General features: G+C 43.2%; 1 long non-coding RNA gene across 1 annotated transcript; it reads left to right on the top strand.

The window, feature by feature from the left end:
* The first annotated feature begins 10,571 nt into the window (after positions 1–10,571).
* Positions 10,572–17,563, top strand: LOC309619537. Its single transcript, XR_014239013.1, has 3 exons — positions 10,572–14,645; positions 15,095–15,505; positions 17,297–17,563. It is a non-coding gene; the product is annotated as an uncharacterized lncRNA (long non-coding RNA).
* The last annotated feature ends 2,899 nt before the right edge of the window (positions 17,564–20,462 follow it).

Raw genomic sequence — 20,462 nt, 5'->3', positions numbered from 1 at the left:
GCCAACCCTCAGAAAACGTATCTAGATCTGGAGTAGGGCTCTGGAAGCTGCACTTTTAATAAGCTTCCTGGGCAGTCCCACCACAGTGGTCCATGGATAGTGTGACCAAAGTATTGTGTATTCTCGGTTGCTTTTGGGAGTCAAAGTGGGCAATGTGCAAAACTGCAGCAGGCATACGTATAAACAGGGAATATTCAAGGCAAACAGAGGGGTAGAGTTATTCTATGCATGAATCAGATTTGAGGAAAGCTAGCCTGGTGGTTAAAGAACACAACCCTTGGGAGGACAGACAGACCAGATTCTGTCCTACTTACTTGTGTGATTTTGACCAAGTTCTTTTATCCTTCTGACTGTTTCTTCATATGGAAAAGAGCTATGGCTGTACATTTAGCACAATATTCTCTTTTGGCAAAGGTTGCTCTGGGTCCATTTGTGTTCTCTGCAACTTAATCCTTTCCGGTGCGCAAGCATTTTTAAGTTGTTTGGTGAAGTATTACATTTGACTTTCAACTGTTCATTACTTTGGGTAAAGCTTATATAATGCTGCAGAGACTAGAACCTATGCAGAGATAGTGAGAGGATGTGATAAGCTTATTCTGCTGGTTTATAAAAAAGTTTAACCTTTTCTCCTCTTCCTCCGCCTGCCACCAAGAGATGAGAAAGAAGGCAGAGCCTGGAAATGCACACCAAGCAATACTTCTGTGTCAGTTTGCCTTTTATTCCTCTGCCAGTACTTCCCAGAGAGATGTCACCAAAAGTGCCTAAGCTTGCCATGGCCATTGTTGTGAAGAACATTTCTCTCTATTGCTAGTCACATCCCCTTTTCCTTCTCCTGGGCGCTTAATGGATGTTTGGGGGCAGGAAATAAAATTTAAACTAAAACATCAAAAAAAAAAAAAAACCCAGAAAGATGAGCTCAAGTAGGCGTTATTGTGGTCCAAATAAGGTTTGGTTCATTCATTCCCTCGATTAGCATTTATCCCCCTTTGTGCCAGGCATGCGGGGAGAGAGAGAAATGTCTTCAAAGAGTCTGTGGTTGTATGGGGGAGGGAGCTGTGGAAATCTGTCATTTAGAAACAGCATGGAAGTGCTAGGGAAAAATTGTTTTGTTCATTTATCGCTCACTCATCCGTTCACCCATAGCAACTACGAAGGGTTTCACGCGGAGGAACTGGATGCCCTGAACTTGACATTCTCGTGGGGGGAACAACAATGTAAAGCCCCAGCAGTGGTCAGTCACCAGTAGTGATTTCAAGCCAGAAGGAGCCACTCAGCAATGGAGAGAGGCACAGGGTGAGCAGTGACTTGCAGAAAGGAGGGGTTATTCATGCCAACTGCTGAGTTCAAGTTCATCTGGGTTGTTGTGTGGTTCGTGCTTACTGCATCTGTTTTTGGAACGTGGCTCCACCCTCCAAGAAGGGTGAGGATGATCACCCTTCTTTCCTCCTGCTGTGCCCCGGGGTCACCCAGCGAGTGTCTGCAGGGATGATCTGCTCTGTACTGGCTTTTCAGTCCCACTCCCGGGAGAAGAGAGACGAAGCTGTGTCTCCACTGCAGCTTGGCCTGATTCAGTCACTGGGTGAAAAGGTGGGAAGAAGGTCAAGTTCATGAGAACTGATGCACTGCAGAGTCATTTAGTCCTGAAGTACCAGTTCTGGTTGCTGGTGAGTTGCTAAATCCAGAGACCTGAATGTAATTCCTCCAGAGCCACTGAGACATCACTTCCAGGCCCATGGCGGGCTGTAGGGGTGCTGGCTTTTCTCAGTGCTAAGGAGCAGCCATCTTCCACTGAGAGAGGACTCTGTGCCAGCAGGAGCAGAACCACACCAGACACCGAAGGAGGTTCTGCATCCCAGCATCTTCCAACACAGTGATAGATACACGGGTAGAAGATGCGACAGGGCATTCACAATAGAACACAAGCTTATCCCCAATAAATATGGAAAGATGTTCAACTTCACTACCTAACAAAGAAATGCAAGTTATAAATCTATTTCTTTTTTGCTCATCTAATTGGTAGAAAGTTTTAAGAATGCACAAAATTTGCTGCTAAGGATGTAAGGAAAAGGCCGTTTTCATCTGTTGCTGCTGATGGGGATGGAAATGGGTGCGAACCCTCTGGAAGGTAATTTGGCAATTTGTGTATCAACAGCCTTAAAATGTTCATACACTTTGAGCCAGTAATTTTGCTTTTAGGATCTTATCCTAAGGTGAAAGTCAAATTTATGTACAAGACTTATGTTCAAGAATATTCATCTCAGCCAGTAGTGTAATAGAAAAAATATTAGAAGCTACCTAAAAATCCCACAATAGGGGGTTGGTTAAATAACGGATGGCCCAACTTAAGAATGGAAAATAAAGACGCAGACGTAGAAAATGGACTTGAGGACACGGGGAAGGGGAAGGGGAAGCTGGGACGAAGTGAGAGAGTGGCATGGACTTATATATACTACCAAATGTAAAATAGCTAGCTAGTGGGAAGCAGCCACGTAGCACAGGGAGATCAGCTTGGTGCTTTGTGACCACCTAGAGGGGTGGGATAGGGAGGGTGGGAGGGAGACGCAAGAGGGAGGAGATATGGGGATATATGTGTATGTATAGCTGATTCACTTTGTTATAAAGCAGAAACTAACACACCATTGTAAAGCAATTATACTCCAATAAAGATGTTTTTTTAAAAAAAGGATGGAAAACAGTTCATTCCTTAAAAATAATTTTCTCCAAGAATATTTAATGGTGGGAAGATGTAGTGTAAAAGCAGGGTACAAAATACTAGATGGAGTGTTTCATTTTGGTAAAATTTAATAATACAAGTGCAGAAAAAGTGATTAAAATAACAGTACTGATTTGACTACGGGACATTTTTTTCTTTAAATTTTTCTGTTTTTGGTGTTATAAAGCATCATATATCCTCTGTGAGTCTCAGTTTATGTTCTGTGAAGTGGGACTCATCACATCTACACTGCAGTGCGCTCGGGCAGAGCAGCACAATATTTGAAAGTGCCCTTGACAATGACCAGCCCATTGTAATACTCCAGGAATGGTTATAATATCATTGCCAATGACACACCCATAGTCCGGATATTATCCGTAACGATTACTAAGGTTGTTTATCTCCCTCCAATTTTACTAAGAAAAGGATTAATTGAAGACTCTAAGTCATTTTTACTGAGGTTCTTTTTTTTTTTTTTTTTCAAAATACTAATTGTAAAGTCTGCAGTGGGTATATAGGTGTTCAGCTTTTTTCCAGACTTTATGTTTTTGGGGTTTTTTTTAAATATTTTATTTATTATTTATTTATTATTTTTATTTTTGGCTGTGTTCGGTCTCCGTTTCTGTGCGAGGGCTTTCTCTAGTTGCGGCAAGTGGGGGCCACTCTTCATCGCGGTGCGCGGGCTTCTCACTATCGCGGCCTCTCTTGTTGCGGAGCAGAGGCTCCAGACGCGCAGGCTCAGTAGTTGTGGCTCACGGGCCTAGTTGCTCCGCGGCATGTGGGATCTTCCCAGACCAGGGCTCGAACCCGTGTCCCCTGCATTGGCAGGCAGATTCTCAACCACTGCGCCACCAGGGAAGCCCCTTTACTGAGGTTCTTAATGCTCACCTTCCGCAGAAGGGTGGACAAAACTCTCAGCTTTTTGTATTGAGTGCAAATGTCTCTATTCTTGCCCATTTCAGAGTCCTCCTCATTCAAAATCTAGGTTTTGTCGATCTTTAGTACCCTGTCTCTCGTCTTATCTCAGATTATTCTGTGGTAAGATGGTGCAAACTATGTATTTACTAACTGGAGAGAATTCAAGTCCCCGGAGCTGTTGTAGCTCAAAATTCTGTTTTAAGTGGAGTCACTTTCTGTGCTTTCCTTTCATGCTGTCTGCAAAATGCCTGTTTCTGTCCTCCTTGAGATCCAGGTTTACAGCGCTCTCCTTTTTCTCATTCTGGGGTCTCTATGTTTGTGGTGTCTCTGAGGGCCCATGTTCTGTTGAGGCTAAATTTGATACCTGGGTGGGGGGGGAAGCAACTTCCAGATGGGTCAGCCTAGGAAAGGATCCCCCATTGTGTAGAAATTTAAAAACAGGCAAAATACCTGTCCTATCAGACATTATGATTTGCCCCCTCTGTCTGATGCAGCCCAGAGCTTCGTCATTTAATTCACACCTATGTACTGTGAAGGCCCAGCCAACAAGATCATTTTGGAGCCCTGAGTGGGTGCCCAGAATGGATGGGAGGGCTGGGGTAACCAGAACTCTGCCTTTTTTATGGATAGGTGTTAGGGCGTCTTCTTTTCAAAGTGACACATTCCCAACCCATCCAACTCACATAGAGGAAAAAAACCACTGTCACCAGCCAAAGGGAGAAAAACATGGGGCTGCAGAGGAAGAGGGATCTTGTGGGGACTCTTGTATTATTCATCCACGTGCAAGTATGAGCTCCAGATTTGATAAGACATGCAGTCTGATCAAAAGTCATGCAATTAATGATTTCTTTCAAAAATCAAAGAACTCTTTGATTCTTCATTTTAATGTAACTTTGACCTCTTTTCTTTCCATGTCATGAAAGAGGCCTTGACTAAGCTAAACATGCTCTCTCTCCGTGCCTGCAATGTAGCAGAAAGCATCCTCAGTTACTTTCACAGGCAGTGGAGAACTCCTTAATTTTTCTCTGATGACAAGAGCTCCCTTTGAGCCTGGGCCAGAGGTGAGCAAGATTCTGATTCTGGAAAGATGTAGAAAAATGAAGTTCCTTTTGCCCGAGGTTCTGGGTGAGCACTGTTGATGTGTGACTGTTAGCAGTCTTGCCCTCCTTCCACCTATTCTTCCTTTTCTGCATGGTGGACTGTCCTTTAGTTTTGGGGGTACAGTATTGGGGGAAAAACGAAGGGGAGGCTAGAGGTAAGTAGGCTAGTGGCGGGGATTTTGTGCAAGAATATTTGAAGGAGGAAGTGTGGGAGCAAGTGCTGTGGTAAGACGGGAAAGGGAGAATTAAAAAAAAAAATCTGTGATCCATAAATCCCCTTCAAAGACTCTAAGCAAAGTACTTAAATTATTTTACAATTACTTTTTGGTTACTACTCTGCAGTATAAAAAACAATAAGTTCACTTTTTATCGTATCCCCATGTCATTAGCATCATTTTAAAGACGTGTCTTAATCGCTGTATTGTGTACCATCCTTTATTTAACCAGCTCCCTTTTTTGGACAGTTATTTTGTTGTCTATATATATATATAATGGATATTTTTGTTTGTAATTCTGATTATGTCATTTTGTCAGTCAGGATAATTGATGGTAGCTGTACTAACAAACAACCTAAAACCTCAGTGGCTTAGCAGGTGTTGACTGAAAAAGATGCACAACTAAAAGTTGAGAATCATGTTTTTCTTGGTGGACTTGCTGAGGACTTAAGCCCAGGAGGAAGTGTCAGATCGCTCTGAGAGATTGCACTGAAGAGGGAAAGGAGGAACCAGGACATATAGGAGTTTTGCAAAAACAAAACAAAACATAAAACCCCCAAACAACCAGGTAGTCGGAACATCAAAAGATTACTGTTAATTAAAGAAAAACCAGACATCTCAAGTTAATGAATTTAGCATTTTTCTATGTATGGGAAGTGGCAGGAGTCTGGGCTCATTGGAATCCTTCCTTTGATGTGCATTTGAACTATCTAGAGCCAGCATCCTGCTTTTCTCCATCCTGAATCCCCTCCGGGTGCACCATCGGGGATGGCTGCCATGGCTGATGATGGCTTGATGGCTGCAACACTCTGTTGACTGATAGGGCAGGCGACATTCTTCATCCATACAGGTTCAAGTTTTCTTTCTTGCTCGATTTACTGGCTAGGGTTGGAGTGGGAGACTGTTCTTTGCAGATGTGAGGGACTCAGGGTCCTTCAACATTGTGGCGTCACCTTCCTCAGGTCCTCAGAGCCCCGCGCTGGAAGCAGGGAGCTTGGAGAAGGCACGCACGCTCTTGGCCTCTTCTGCCCAGAGAGGACAGAGCCACTTCTGCGCATGGTCCACTGGTCAGGGCTCGTCCCAGGGCCCCACCCAGAGGCAAGGGGGCTGTCGAAGGGAATCTGGATGCAGCAAAGAGAAAGGGCCAATGGGTATTGATTAACAACTAGCCAAGGTCCTACCTACCTACCAATTCACTGTCAGATCTTTAGAATACAAAGGGTTACAATCCTGCCATCCTCCTCTAATTCGAGACAATTCTCCATTCATATTCTCTTTTGCTTAGAGCAACCTTGAGCTGGGTCTTCCCAGGCTCTTCTTTCTACCCCTACAGGCTGTGGTCTCCTCGGAAGCTTTGGTGGGATGCAGGCACCATCTGGGAGAAGGCGCCTCGGAACTCACATGCCCGCGTTGCCCAGGACCCCAATTCCTTCCACCTCTCGGATGCTGCTTTCTTTTCCCAGGGACACAGCCAAGCTGTAATTGACTCCTTGGGTATTTCAAAGTCCCTGATCCCAAGACTGAAGGATGACTCCCTGCAGTTGTGAAAGGTTACCAAATTATCAGGACCTCTGATTAGGAGGGCCAGTGGGAAGAGGGGAGGTAGTGTCAGGGGAAAGGCACTGACATTTCAAACTCAACTGGCGACTCCAGCCCCTGGTAATGGCTTTAGTAACTTCACAGCTGATCCCTGTGATTGACCATCAGGACCATTGAATGCTAATTGAGTTGAAAAGCTTCCCCCTCATGTGCTAAAACTCCCAGGCAGTAAAAGGCTTCTGACCTTGTTTGGGGACAATGTGGTGGGTTGCCTCTGGCTACACTTAACTGCTGTTCGTCTTCCCGGCTTGACGGGGTAGGGTTGCTGGACATACACAGACTTTAAAATTATTTTTAAATTTTTTTAAATTTTTTTAAACTGAAGAATGGTTGATTTACATTGTTGGTGGTTTCAGGTGTACAGCAAAGTGATTCAGTTATGCATACACACGTACATACGTATACATACATATATATATATATTCTTTTCCAGATTCTTTTTCATTATCGTTTATTGCAAGATATTGAGTAATATTGAGCACAGTAATACTGTGCTCTACAGTAGGACCCTGTTGTTCATCTATTTTACATATATCATATATCTGTGTGTCTCTGTTAACCCCACACTCCTAATTTATCCCTCCCCTCACCCTTTCCCCTTCGGTAACCGTAATTTTATTTTCTGTGTCTGTGGGTCTATTTCTCAAACAGACTTTTTTGTTTTTTTTTAAGCAGATTGCACCTTGCTGTGGCTGGATCAATACTCTGGAGTGAGCTGTTTGCCCTCAAAACTGCTGGGGCCGCAGCAATGGAGCTGCAGGATCCCAACGGGGTCCTGACGTCCATCTGCTCTGGTTTTTTCAGGTGCGCTGAATCGACAGTCCTGAGTTTTGAAGTTTTCCTGGAGGGGACTTGCGGGGATTTCTCCAGGATCCGTGGAACTCCTTTTGTGGTGCTTCAGTGCTTCCACCATGAAGCGCTCATTTCCCTATGCAGGTCCCCCCACCCCACCCCACTGTTTCCTTTACTCTCTCTCCTCCCACCCCCAATACCCAGAAGAAGATCTAGGAATCAGGTCCAAACATAAGATCTTTGGAGAATCCTTGTGTGTGTGTTTTTTAATTTTTATTGGAGTATAGTTGATTTACAATGTTGTGTTAGTTCCGGGTGTACAGCAAAGTGAATCAGTTATACATGTACATATAATCCACTCTTTTTTAGATTCTTTTCCCATACAGGTCATTACAGAGTACTGAGTAGAGTTCCCTGTGCTATACAGTAGGTCCTGATTAGTAATCTATTTTATAGGTAGTGTTGTGTATATGTCAATCCCAATCTCCCAATTTATCCCTCTCCCCTCCCCACTTTCCCCCCCTGGTAACCATAAGTTTGTTTTCTACATCTGTGACTCTATTTCGAATCCTTGTGTTTTACTCTAGTCCTGAAACTAGATAAAGTGAGCATGACCTTGGGATCAGGTACCCACAGCCAGATACCTGGAGTTTCTGACATCTGGGCTCTCTCCTAGGGCATTTAACCTGGGGGAAGTGAGCTGGTGGCAGCTGCTTGATGACAGTGTGTGTGTGTGTGTGTGTGTGTGTGTGTGTATTGTGGGGTTTAATTTTCTGTGTTAAGTAGACGCTCAAATAGAATACTTCTAATTTTCCAGTTCTACTTCAAGATGCTACGGATATTTGATTAAATGAGAGCTGGGAAATACAGAGAAACGAGTCATCATTGATGTCAATTATAAGTAATGCAGAACAGCAAGCAAACAAAACTCTGAAACTTGGTGTTCTGGGTAAGAACATTACCAATAGAAGTCATCTATGAGCATGACTGACCATTGCAGCTCATTCACCCTGCAATATAATAACACTTATATAGAGGCGGCAACATGCCATTTTCTTGGTTATGTTTTACTTGATCAATAAACTCTACATGATGCTCACTTTTCATTCATTTTCCCTTTGGATACAGTGGTTGTCTGCTCACACCTTCAAGTGAAAAGGGACATAGCCTGGGAAGACTCCGTTGATGGATGTGCCATTTTGGTGCTTTTGTGGTTTTCGCATTCCAGATGGTTTGCAAATTGCACGCCATCATCCGTTCAGTGGATGCCTGCTCTGTGCCTGCCTGCTCAGCGCTGTGCCCCTCTGCAGGGAAGTCAGGGCAGGTGAGGACAGATGGGGAGGCGGTGTTTACAGCTCTTGCCAGAGGGAAGTCCTCTTGGATGGTGAGGAAGTGGCCGCCGGGATTGTCCCCCAGGGCAGCCACCCAGCATGGGCATGGCTGTTAAAGCCAGCGCAGGCTCCCAGCAGCTGGCAGGGACGGCTGAGGACCCTCCTGCCCTTGCCTGTGTGGGGTCCCAGTCCAATCCCCACTCCACCTGACTCCATCCTCATTTCACCCCACTCTTGGTTTCTGTATTTGGAAAAAAAACACTTTTCCATGAGCTCATTCTTTAGACATGCGCCTTCCTCATCACTTCAGGGGAGCTCCTGTACACAGCCCTACTTCTTTTCTTTAAGAGCATTTTATCATTTATTTTTAAAATTTTTATTAGAGTTGAGTTACAATGTTGTGTTACTTTCTGCTGTACAGCAAAGTGAGCCAGTTGTACCTATACAAATATCCACTTTTTTTTTTTTTTTCAAATATCCACTTTTTTAAGGTTCTTTTCCCATATAGGTCATTACAGAGTATTGAGTAGAGTTCCCTGTGCTATACAGTAGGTCCTTATTAGTTATCTATTTTACATATAGTAGTGTGTATTTGTCAATCCCTTCTTTAGGACCAAATTCCATGCTTGTCCCCCTAGGGGTGGCCCTGGAGGCTAGTGATTTGCAGGGAACATTGTTGACTTGGTTTTTAAGTTCTGAGTTTAACCCCATTTTGACCTTGTCTTTAAGAGAATATTCCCTTGGAATGACTGTTACAGTAAATGTCCTGATTCTGTACTTCATTCCCAAATGAAACTGGGTCAAGTGTCGTACTGAAGATCTCCTTTTATATGAGCAGGAAGGAGTGGCTCATCAGATGGGAATAAGCTCTATGGAGGTACTGACCTCTGAGAAGGGCCTCTTTATGCTAGGCTGCAGAATCATGATGGGAATGATGAAGTGGGTCTACATGGGCCTGGTTAAACATGGCTGGGAAACATCTTTTTCTTGAGATCCACAACACACTTTCATAGTAGAGTGGAAGAAAGATTTGGAGAAATAAGACTGTATTTCAAATAGCAATAGTGGCCCTTCCTGCCTGGGTGAACCTGGACGAATTACAGAATGTCACTCCACCTCAATTTTTTTCACCTTAACATGGTGTATTAGTTTCTGCGGGCTGCTGTAGCAAAGTACCCAAAAGTAGGTGGTTTAAGACAACAGAATTTATTGTCTCACAGTTCTGGAGGCTGGAAGTCTGAAATCAAGGTGTGTCAGGGCGATGCTCCCTCCGAAGGCTCTAGGGAAAATCCTTCCTCGCCTCTCCCAGCTTCTGGAGGTTGCTAGCTGTCCTTGGGGTTCCTTGTCTTGTAGCTGCTTCACTCCACTCACATGGCCTGTGTGTCTTCACATCATCTTCCCTCTGTGTGTATCAGTTTCTGTGACCAAACTTCTTTTTACAAGGACACCAATCATATTGGATTAAGGCCCATCTTAATGACCTCATTTTAACTTGATGACCTCTGCAAAGACCCTGTTTCCAAATCAGCTCACATTCTGAGGTCCTGGGGGTTAGAACATCAACATCTCTTTTTGAGGGGACACGATTCAGCCCATAATACATGGGAATAATATTTACCCTATAGGCAACCATCTAGCACGGATGTGAACCCCATAAAGGAGAGATATTATATGATGATGATCACAGGAAGGGTGATTTAAAGTGATTAAATCTTCAAAGTCATTCACTTCTTCACTCATTATTTCCACAGACACTTACTGAAAGCTGTGTGCCAGGCGCCAGGGACCAACCTTTTTTTCTTGGTTCCCACCTGGTTCCTGCCTTGGTCCCAGTTTCCCCCAGTCCCTGGCATTGGCTCCCTCTCCGCTGTGTAATCTCCTCCCTGCCTGGGTGGCCCAAGGGCTGGACCAGGCCTCCAGCTACAGACCCTCGGCTCTGCCACCAGCACCAAGGCTGCCTTGCTTCCCCAGCCCTGTTCTTCCTGCTCTGTCTTCCTAACCTCCCAGGCTCGAAGCCCTGACTTCATTCTCCCCACCAGGGCCTTGCTTCTGCATGTTATCCCTGCCAGGGGGGGGGGATTTGACAGGAACTGATGAAGCCCGTAGCTGGAAACAGCCCTGGGGACTTTCTCTAGTCTGGGAGAGTTTGCATCCTCTCCCTTCTCCATCCACGTTTTGTCCTCCTCTCCTTCTCTTCTGGCTCCCAGCCTAAGCTTTCCACATGCCCTGCAGAGCACCTGGCCATACTCAACCCCTGTGCAGATCTCAGGTGTTTAAGGATTGCAAGGAGGAGGCTGCAGACACACACACACACACACACACACACACACACACACACACACACACACACACTATACGTTCCCAACCTATTTAATTAGGAATCTTCCTCTTAAAGCAAGTAAGGCAGTTCATGTAGGAGCAGAGGCAACACACCTTGGGGTGGTTTTTCCTTGGAGCTGGGGTTTTAACAGGACATGCAGCTGCTGGTGACACTTTCCCCTCCAGAATTAAGAAAGCAGGTGGATTCTTCTTAAGCCGCTGCCCTTTTATATCCAGGGCTTACATTACCTTCCCAGAGGAACTTATATTAACAATGCACACACTGGCTACATATTAGAATCACCTGGGGGTGGGAGGTAACTACCCGCAAATACCCAGGTTTCTGGGTATATAGAGTCAACAGGTCTTTGACAAAGGAGCAAATGTAATTCAGCTGTGGAAGGATAGTCTTTTCAATAAATGGTGTTGGGACATCTGGATATACACATGCAAAAAAAATAAAAAATAAAAAAAAATCTAGACACAGACCTTGTACCCATCACAAAAATGAACTGAAAATGGATCATCGTCCCAAATGTAGAATGCAACACTGTAAAAGTCCTAGAAGGCAACGCAGGAGAAAACTCTAGGTGATCTTAGGTTCAGTGATGACTTTTAGATACAATACCAAAAGCACAATCCATGAAAGGAAAAAATGATAAGTTGGACTTCATTAAAATGAAAAACTTCTGTTCTGCAAAAGATACTGTTCAGAGAATGAAACAACAAGCCACAGACTGGGAGAGAATACTTGCAAAACACGTATCTGATAATGGGCTAGTATCCAAAATACACAAAGAACTTTCAAAACTCAACAATAAGAAACAAGCAACCCAATTTAAAAATGGGCAAATGACCTGAACACACACTTCACCAAAGAAGACTTATGTACTTATGGGAAATAAGAACATGAAAAGATGCTCAACATCCTATGTCACGAGGAAGCTGCAAATTAAAACAACAATGAGATGCATATATACCTACTGGAATGGCCAAAATCCAAAACCCTGACAACATCAAATGCTGGCAAGGATGTGGAGCAACAGGAACTCTCATTCATTGCTGGTGGGAACGCAACATGGTGCAGCCACTTTGGAAAACAGTTTGGCAGTTTCGTACAAAATGAGACATACTCTTAGCACACAATCCAGCAGTCATACTCCTTGCAATTCACCCAAATGCATTCAAAACTTATGTCCACACAAAAACCTGTACACAGATGTTTATAACAGCTTTCTTCATAGTTGCCAAAACTTGGAAGCAACCAAGATGTCCTTCAATAGGTGAATGGGTAAACAAACTGCTCTACATCCATACAACAGGATATTATTCAACTAGACAAAGAAATGAGCTATCAAGCCATGAAAAGGTGTGGAAGAATCTTAAATGTATATTGCTAAGTGTAAGAAGACAATCTGAAAAGGCAACAGACTGTATGATTCCAAGTATAATTTTCATATACTTGGAAATTATGAAGACAATAAAAAGATCTATGGTTGCTAGGGGTGAGGGGACAGGGAATGATGAATAGGTGAAGCACAGGGGGTGTTTAGAGCAGTGGAACTATTCTGTGTGACTCTGGAATGGTGGATACATGTCATTAATACACTTGTTAAAATCCATGAAATGTACAACACCAGGAGTGAACCCTAATGTAAACTATGGACTTCAGCTAATAGTAACATGTCAATATTGGCACATCAGTTGTAACACATGTACCACACTAGTGCAAGATGTTACCAATAGGGGAAACTTTTTAAAAAGCAAGCAGGGTCAAGGCATATAGATAACAGAGCAAAAGCAAAGTGGGGAACAGTGCATGCTACACTTTCATTTTATGTATAAATATATATGATTTCTTGTCGGTTTTAAAATGATCTCTGGAAGTTGCCTCTGAGAGAAGTGAGTGGCTGAGAACAGGGCTTGGATGGAGACTTACTGTACTGTCCTTGTGTACATTTTAAAATCTATGCCTTACACATGTAATCTCTCTTCAAAAATAAATAAGATTAAAAAAGAAACGAAGACAGAAGAAAACAACACTGATACCCAGACTGTATCCCAGATTAGTGTAATCGGTATCTCTGGGAGTGAAGTCAAGGCATGAATAGTTTCTAAAGCCCCTCCAGGTATTCAGGAGAGAACCACGGCTTTAGAGGACAGTTTGCAAACATGGGGCTCCCCTGGTTCTTGCACCAAACTCATCAGCAGGGCCAAACTCTCATGGGTGTGGACAGATAAAGCAGGGTCAGTGCCCAGGTGTCTCTCAACCTTAGCTCACCCCCAGTGTCTAGTTGTCTGGAAACCCATTTCCCCAGGGATACCAGCCAGCGCCCTCTCCCTGGTTTAATTCAAGTTTACCAGATGAGTTTCAAAAGCAATGCACATCGCTTTCCTTGCAGCTAGCTATGTTAATTACAGAGACTTCTGAGTCTCTGGGGAGGCAATTGCTCAGAGTTCGGCTCTTGAGTCTGTCAATTTCATCTTTCATTTCCTTTGCTCTCTCCCAAGGGGCTGGGAGCTGTGACCTCCAGGCACTGGCAATGGAAGCAGCACAGCATGGCTGGTAGGAGCATCGCTCAGACTGCCTCAAAGTTGCATCCCAGCTGCCGCTCGCCAGCTTGTCTTTAAGGAGCCCAGCTTTCTCACTGGGGTTCAGCTGGCAGCACCACCACGCTAAATTCAGCAAGAGTTCTAGGGCAGTGTGGGCAATAACTGCATTTCCCATAATCTGAGATATTGTATGTGAAAGCTCACTAACAATTGTGTTTTTTAATTAAAAAATAAAAGTAAACTCTAGCCCGGCGGTCCAGGCTCCAGGCCAGGTAGTGAGGGTACAAAGAGAAGAAAAACTCCATCCCTCCCCTTCCCTCCCTCTACCTCCTTTCAGTCTATTCCCACGTGAAAAGCCGACATGGAACCAAAGTTAACGAAGAGCTGAAGGACTAATTAGGCAGGTTTCAAAGAAAAATTGGGGGAATTACTAAAATGATGTCTGTTTGCTCCTTTTCTGTTCCCACCCTCAGCTTGTTTACCTTCTGCCCACCCTTCCCTTCCTTCCTCCCCCTGTTTATACAAGTGCTTCCTTATCGGGCTGACATTCCCCATCTCAAAGATGATGAGAGGAATTGATTGGGAAATCTGTTCTGCATTTTGTGTGCATCCTGTCCAAACTATTGTGTTTGAAATCGCTTGTGCTGTTTAATCTAATTTGCCCTTCTTAGGAGCGAGGAGGTTTACTGAAGTCAGGAGGCAAAAATCACATGCAAATCTATTCAGACTGTGCAGAGTCATTGCTGTGACACCGGCCCTGCGGAAAGCAGCTGTGAACACAATTGAAGACATGCGTCCTGGGTCTCCAGAGTGTGCCAGGCTCTAATCATGCCGGACGATGCGCTGAACACGAGGATGAGGCCCTTGGCCACCGCCCTCCAGGAACTGACCGTCCGGCAGAGGGCGCTGCCGTAACCCTAATATTGTCTTAGCAGCATCCTTACCTCCACCTGCATGAAATCGCAGCCCTTCCAAGCCAGTAACCCTTGTCTTCTGCTTGCAGGAAACATAGGCTCGGGGAGACACCTCTGCTGTCCGTGGTCACTCAGCACATCGTTGGATCACTGATAGTAGATTCCAGGGCTGAGAGTATTGCTCCTGTTGGGTAAGGAAAGATCAGTTGAGAAACTCTTCACACTCTACAAGCCATCCTCACTCAAGGGCCGGAGGGGCTAGATTGGTCTGTATTGACTGAATACCCGTAATAGGAAACTATTGAAGTCAAATCCCCTGTTTTGATTTTCAGATACGCTTGTGTTGAACACAGTTGTCAGAGAAGAGGGTGGAAATGAGAAGGCGGCCTTGCCCCTGAGAACCTGAAAAAAGACTTTAATGACCAGAAAACAGTCACACCCATTGTTCAGCAGCTCAGCATTCTTTCCCCTTTGTTCCCTGTTTAGCAACAACAGCCAAAGTTAACGCCATGCAGGATGAAGGACCTGTTGTGGGTTTGGGATCAACCAAGTTTGCACTGATGACTTTGGACTCTAGTTAGTTTGAAATCCAGGTTCATCCTGCTAACAGCATCCACAGTTCTTTTTTTTGCATCCACAGTTCTTGACTTGAACTGAAGCATCTCCCTCTGAGCTGCAGAGGCAGCTGGCTGACCTTGAGGAAGCTCTGGCCACTGTGAGGGGATTACAAGACTCATGTTATTTTTGTGTTAAGACTCTACTAAAGCATTGTTTCACGGGAAATGCAAGGGGGAAGAAGATGTTTGTGCAGGTGTGAGGACAGTGATTTTTTTTCTAAAATTTCTGCTGCCCAAAATCACTTTGGAGCACACCCAAGGCCAGGGTTATTCCTCACCCTCTCTCCTTGCCCCTCAAACCAGCTGTAAACCTCCAGCCTTTCCGTGGGACGCTTGAAAGTTGGAGCAAAGCCTTCTGGGATCCTAGTCTCTGTTCTGCAGCTTGCTGAGCTCCAAGCATCAATCTAGTGGATAGTTTAACATTTGGAAAGAAGGTTGGTTGTCGGTTTTTTTTTAATTTTGTGTTTTACGGTGGACTGGAAAACATCAATTGTTTTGAAGGAACATCATAGCTTTGGGAGAATAATACTTAGGGGATGACAAATTCCTCTCTTAACACTACCTTCTCCTGCCCCAAAGCACACACTCTCCTGCTTTCTCCTGCCTCACTGACGTCCATTAGTCAGATGGGAAGGACGGACCCCCCCCAAAATATTTTTCAACAGTGCCTGGGAGATTGGCTTCTTTTCACTTTTGTTCTTGTTCTAAAGGCCCACAGAGTAATGAAAAATTCTAAAAATGCTTCCATTGTTTGGATGTTGATGGCTTCTCTATTTCCTGGCCTTCATTCACCATCTCCTTTTCTTACACCAAAATTAAGTCTCCGAAATGGAAAATATTTGAGCTGTTGATGGAGAATAAATACTGACTGTTGCAGACACCCTCCAAATTTTTTGCATATTTGAGTCATATACAGTAAGAGAAAATGAATAAAAGTCTGGTGCCAGGGAAGAATAAAGAGGCACACATGTCTTAGTCTGCCCAGGGCTGAGGTAGTTTGTGCCTATTGGCTCAGCACCCAGTTTGGTTTAGTGTTTGTGGGATTCTTCATTTTTAAATGAAATGTTATTATCAATAGTTCTGTTGAAATAAGCCTGGGTGGCTTTGGTAGACCTCCCTTTGGTGGTTCCCACTTTGCCGTGACCTTACTGGTTAGCGTATGAGATGCATGTGCGGTGGTTTTATCTGGGAGATGACCAGCAACCACTCAGCTCTCTTTTCCCAGCTCTTCCAGTTGAAAGACACCAACACCTTTCTTGGAGGGACTGGTAGATGAAGTCCTCTCAGACACGAGCTGCTAAGGACAGTAAATCCTCCAATCACAGGTGGTGCTGGGACAGGTATTTGTCACTCCTGTACCTATGGGACCACTTGGTGCATCAGCCACTTGCACTCACACCTGTGCTGTGGCCCAGATGCAGGAAGCCTCTAGGCCACCATTGGCTTGTGGGAAAACACCAGAAATTATGGGCTGGGTGTAGGTGAAATATGTGTGGGAAATAGAGGCTGAAGCATAGACAGCAAGTCATCTATACTCCAGCTACACTGATTTTGTCATTAATCTTATGGAGTCATGTAACTGTTTATTTAGTTTATTTTGGAGTGATTTTATTTTGCAATTGCGTTTACCATTTGCAAAAACGAGCTGAAAAATTAAGTATAGTTCACCAACACCAATTCTGTTCAACACTATACTGGAGCTACTAGCCAGTACAATAAAGCAAGAATACAAAATAAAATGTATAAGGACTGGAAATAAGGAAGAAGAAATTATTCCTAGATGATATGTTTATGTAATAGAAAATTCAGAATAATAATCTTCACAGAAATTTAAGATAAATACGTTTACCAAGGTTAACAGATGCAAAGTCAATGTAGGAAAATTAATTTCACTTCTATATCCCAGTAACAAACAGGTGGAAAATGAAATCTGAAAAAAAAGATACCATTTAAAATAGCATGAAACAAATCAAGTACTTAGGAATATATCTCACAAAAATGTGTCAAATTTCTATACATCACACTCTACAGTAATAGTGAGATGAATTAAAGGCAATCTAAATAGATGAAGGAATATATTAATTCCTATATTAGAAAACTTAAGTTTTATCAAGATATCAGTTCTTTCCCAATTAATGCAATCCTTATAAAGATCACAATGGTTGTTAAAAAAAATTGTGTATTTAATAGAAAATGAAGTATGTACTAAATTTCTGTTTCTTCAGAAAGCTGATCATCATCAACATCAACAACATGTAATGTGCACAGAATATTTGCTGGCCTTCGCTGTCCACCCTGGGGGGCTCGGCAGTGTCAGTGACCAGGCCCCCCCGGCCCCCCAAACCCAGAGAACTCAAATCTGGTAAAGAAAGGTCAACATCTACCTGAGAAGTTACTCCAGGAGTTATTTTAAGAAGGCTATATGCAGCTTTAGAAAGCATGTTTTAAACTTATTCAGAAGAATATTACTTTTTGTTTATAACAATGACTTTATTTACATCATTTATAGCTTCTAAGTTAATTCCACTCATTAAAATTTTAAAAAATTTAAACAGCTTTAGGTATAATTGATATACAATAAACTGCACATATTTAATATATACAACTTGACGAGTTTGGACTCATGCATACACCCATGAAACCATCACCACAATCAAGATAAAAGACATATATCATTACTTCCAAAAGTTTCCTTTTGTGTGTGTGTGTGTGTGTGTGTGTGGTAAGAACACTTAACCTGAGATCTACCCTCTTAACAAATGTTGGAGTGTGTGATGCAGTATTGCTGACTCTAGGTCTCTAGAATCACTCATCCTGAATCTCAGGTTCTCCTGGTGCATACAAAACATGAAGCCATAGCTGTTGACATGTGGGTTCCATTAAGAGAACTCCTCCCACAGCTAAGTGATGCCAGTTTTATAAAATGTCATCAGATACTCCAAGTAGGAAAATCAATTAATCCCCATAATAGCTTGATTCTTTGTCCAATTCATGACAACAGAGTAAAGCTTTTAGAAGTTCGTTTTCTTAAAGGCAAAATCTAGCCATTGTTGTGAACGCTATTATGAATGTCATTATAAAGTTCAATATTGAAGAGAAAATTATTGTTTTTACAGAGATAATATAAACAAGGTCTGCGAGAACACAGTTTTGTGGTAAAAACCAGTGTTTTTAATTAAGAAAATTATGGAGCAGAAATATACTTCGAATTGGTTGCGATGCACTAAAAATTCATAATTGTGTCCAAAAAGCTCTTGATATTCTACCAATCACAGTAGAGGCCAGAGGTGTTGCTGTTTATGACTATTTTCAGATATACACAGAATAACTGAAATACAAAATTGTTTTGATGAAGTTAATGTTGAATTCCTTCCAAACTAGTTTGACATTGGTAGTATGTGCTTTCTTTTTTTCATTATTTGCCACCAACTGGACTTTAGAAATATCTGAACCTTTGTGAATTAAGCTATATGATGATTTGGATATTTTTGGAAATAAGTCCTCTAAACTGTAGTCACATTTTGCTCAAAAGGTGTTGAAAATCTTTAATGAAAATATGCAATAAACAGAACACCAAAAAACTTTAATTAAGCTTTGAAACTTTTAGCAGATTGTAATGTTGTGATTTTGAAGACAAAGTTTGCAAACTGGAAACCACTGAAGTTTATCTCCATAAAGCAAGGAGAAATGAATAAATCAAACAATGTGACTGCAAATGGTGACTAAGAGTGAATGCTGATATTCTCTGATTTCACTGTGAAATAGCTCAATTTGTTGAGCTTCTATTTTTAATGGAAACGTATGTATTCGGTACCAGAATAGAACAACATTGACGAGACCTACAACTTGGCAGCATTTAAATATAGTCAAAAGTTCAAAAAGACGGGGCAATTTATTTGCTGTTTTGTCTTACTGGAGTATGTGTCAAAGAAAGCTGCTCTGAATGGGAGCAAAAAAAGTGTGAAAATATTTGGGTTGAAATATTTCTACATTTCAATGTGAGAAAAATTAGAATCAAGACTACCCTTCATTTAGCAGAATTTGTTGTTGGAGATAGTTTTTCTTAAATAAAAATATTGTGGTTTACAGAGAAGAGGCAATTGAATGTATCAACATTTTCATATCATTAATCATAAACTGCAACTTTGAGGTGATTGCAGACAATTTTATGGAAGAATTAAAATTAAGATCAATTTGAAAAAACAAGGTCAGAAATACATAGTGATGTGCAATTTGATACAAATGCATTTTACCAGCTAACTTAAGTGTGTGTCAGGGGCTCTGGGCTGAACTATCTCGTGAGAGGGGGTGAGGGCTTTACATGGGGGTATCTTGTGCAAAGGGCTCTCTTGGTGCAGCAGAGCTGACCCTCCTGGCAGGGGAGAAACAAACGTGTCCCAACCCACCCCCTGGGATGTCAACAAATCCCTGCCAAGACACCTGTAAAACGCTCCTCCTGTGCCCTAAGCTACTGCATTTCCCCAAAATGAGTTTGGAAACGCTCTCATGATTCATTCAAGACTTTTAAGAATGTTCTAAACTGACCTTCAGAGCCCAGGAGAAGAGTTCCTGCTACTGATCAGGAAGAACAGAGTACTTTCATTGTAACACTGGGAGCCAGATATGACGCGGGGCGTGTACATTATGGCAGCTTGAAGGTAGAAAAGGAAATGCTCCATTTTTGAAATAGCTGGGCCCCTTCATTCAATTTTTTTTTTAAATGAATTTATTTTATTTATTTGGCTACGTTGGGTCTTCGTTTCTGCACGCGGGCTTTCTCTAGTTGCGGCGAGCGGGGGCTACTCTTCGTTGTGGTGCGCAGGCTTCTCATTGCGATGGCGTCTCTTGTTGCAGAGCACGGGCTCTAGGCGCACGGGCTTCAGTAGTGGTAGCACACGGGCTTCAGTCGTTATGGCATGCGGGCTCAGGAGTTGTGGCGCACGGGCTTAGTTGCTCCACGGCATGTGGGAACTTCCCGGACCAGGGCTCGAACCCGTGTCCCCTGCATTGGCAGGCGGATTCCTAACCACTGTGCCACCAGGGAAGCCCCCTTCATTCAATTTTGATATTTCTGGCAACTGGGGAGGATGATGATGATTGGTCCAGCTGGGCTGGGGAGACGACTGACAACTTCATCTCCTTGTAGAAATGGAGCTTGTTTGAGTTGAGAGCAGAAAGCAGATCAGTCGAGCCCCTGAATTTCCAGTTGAGAGAGTGGAGCCCAGGAGGAGAAAAGTGACCTTCTGAAAGTCCCACGGTCAGGGTCAGGTCAGGCTCAACATTCCTGCCCCTAGACCAGGGCCACGTCCTCTTGACAATGCAAGTCTCTACGTCATTGCTCTCCCCTTTAGTACCAAGAATGCACTTGATCTCCGAGGAGTGGTTACCCTC

Source organism: Balaenoptera borealis (assembly GCF_965194805.1).
Source record: "Balaenoptera borealis genome assembly, chromosome: 21".
Classification (NCBI taxonomy): Eukaryota; Metazoa; Chordata; class Mammalia; order Artiodactyla; family Balaenopteridae; genus Balaenoptera; species Balaenoptera borealis.
Note: the sequence above shows the minus strand (reverse complement) of the source record. Positions and strands in the feature narration are given on the sequence as shown.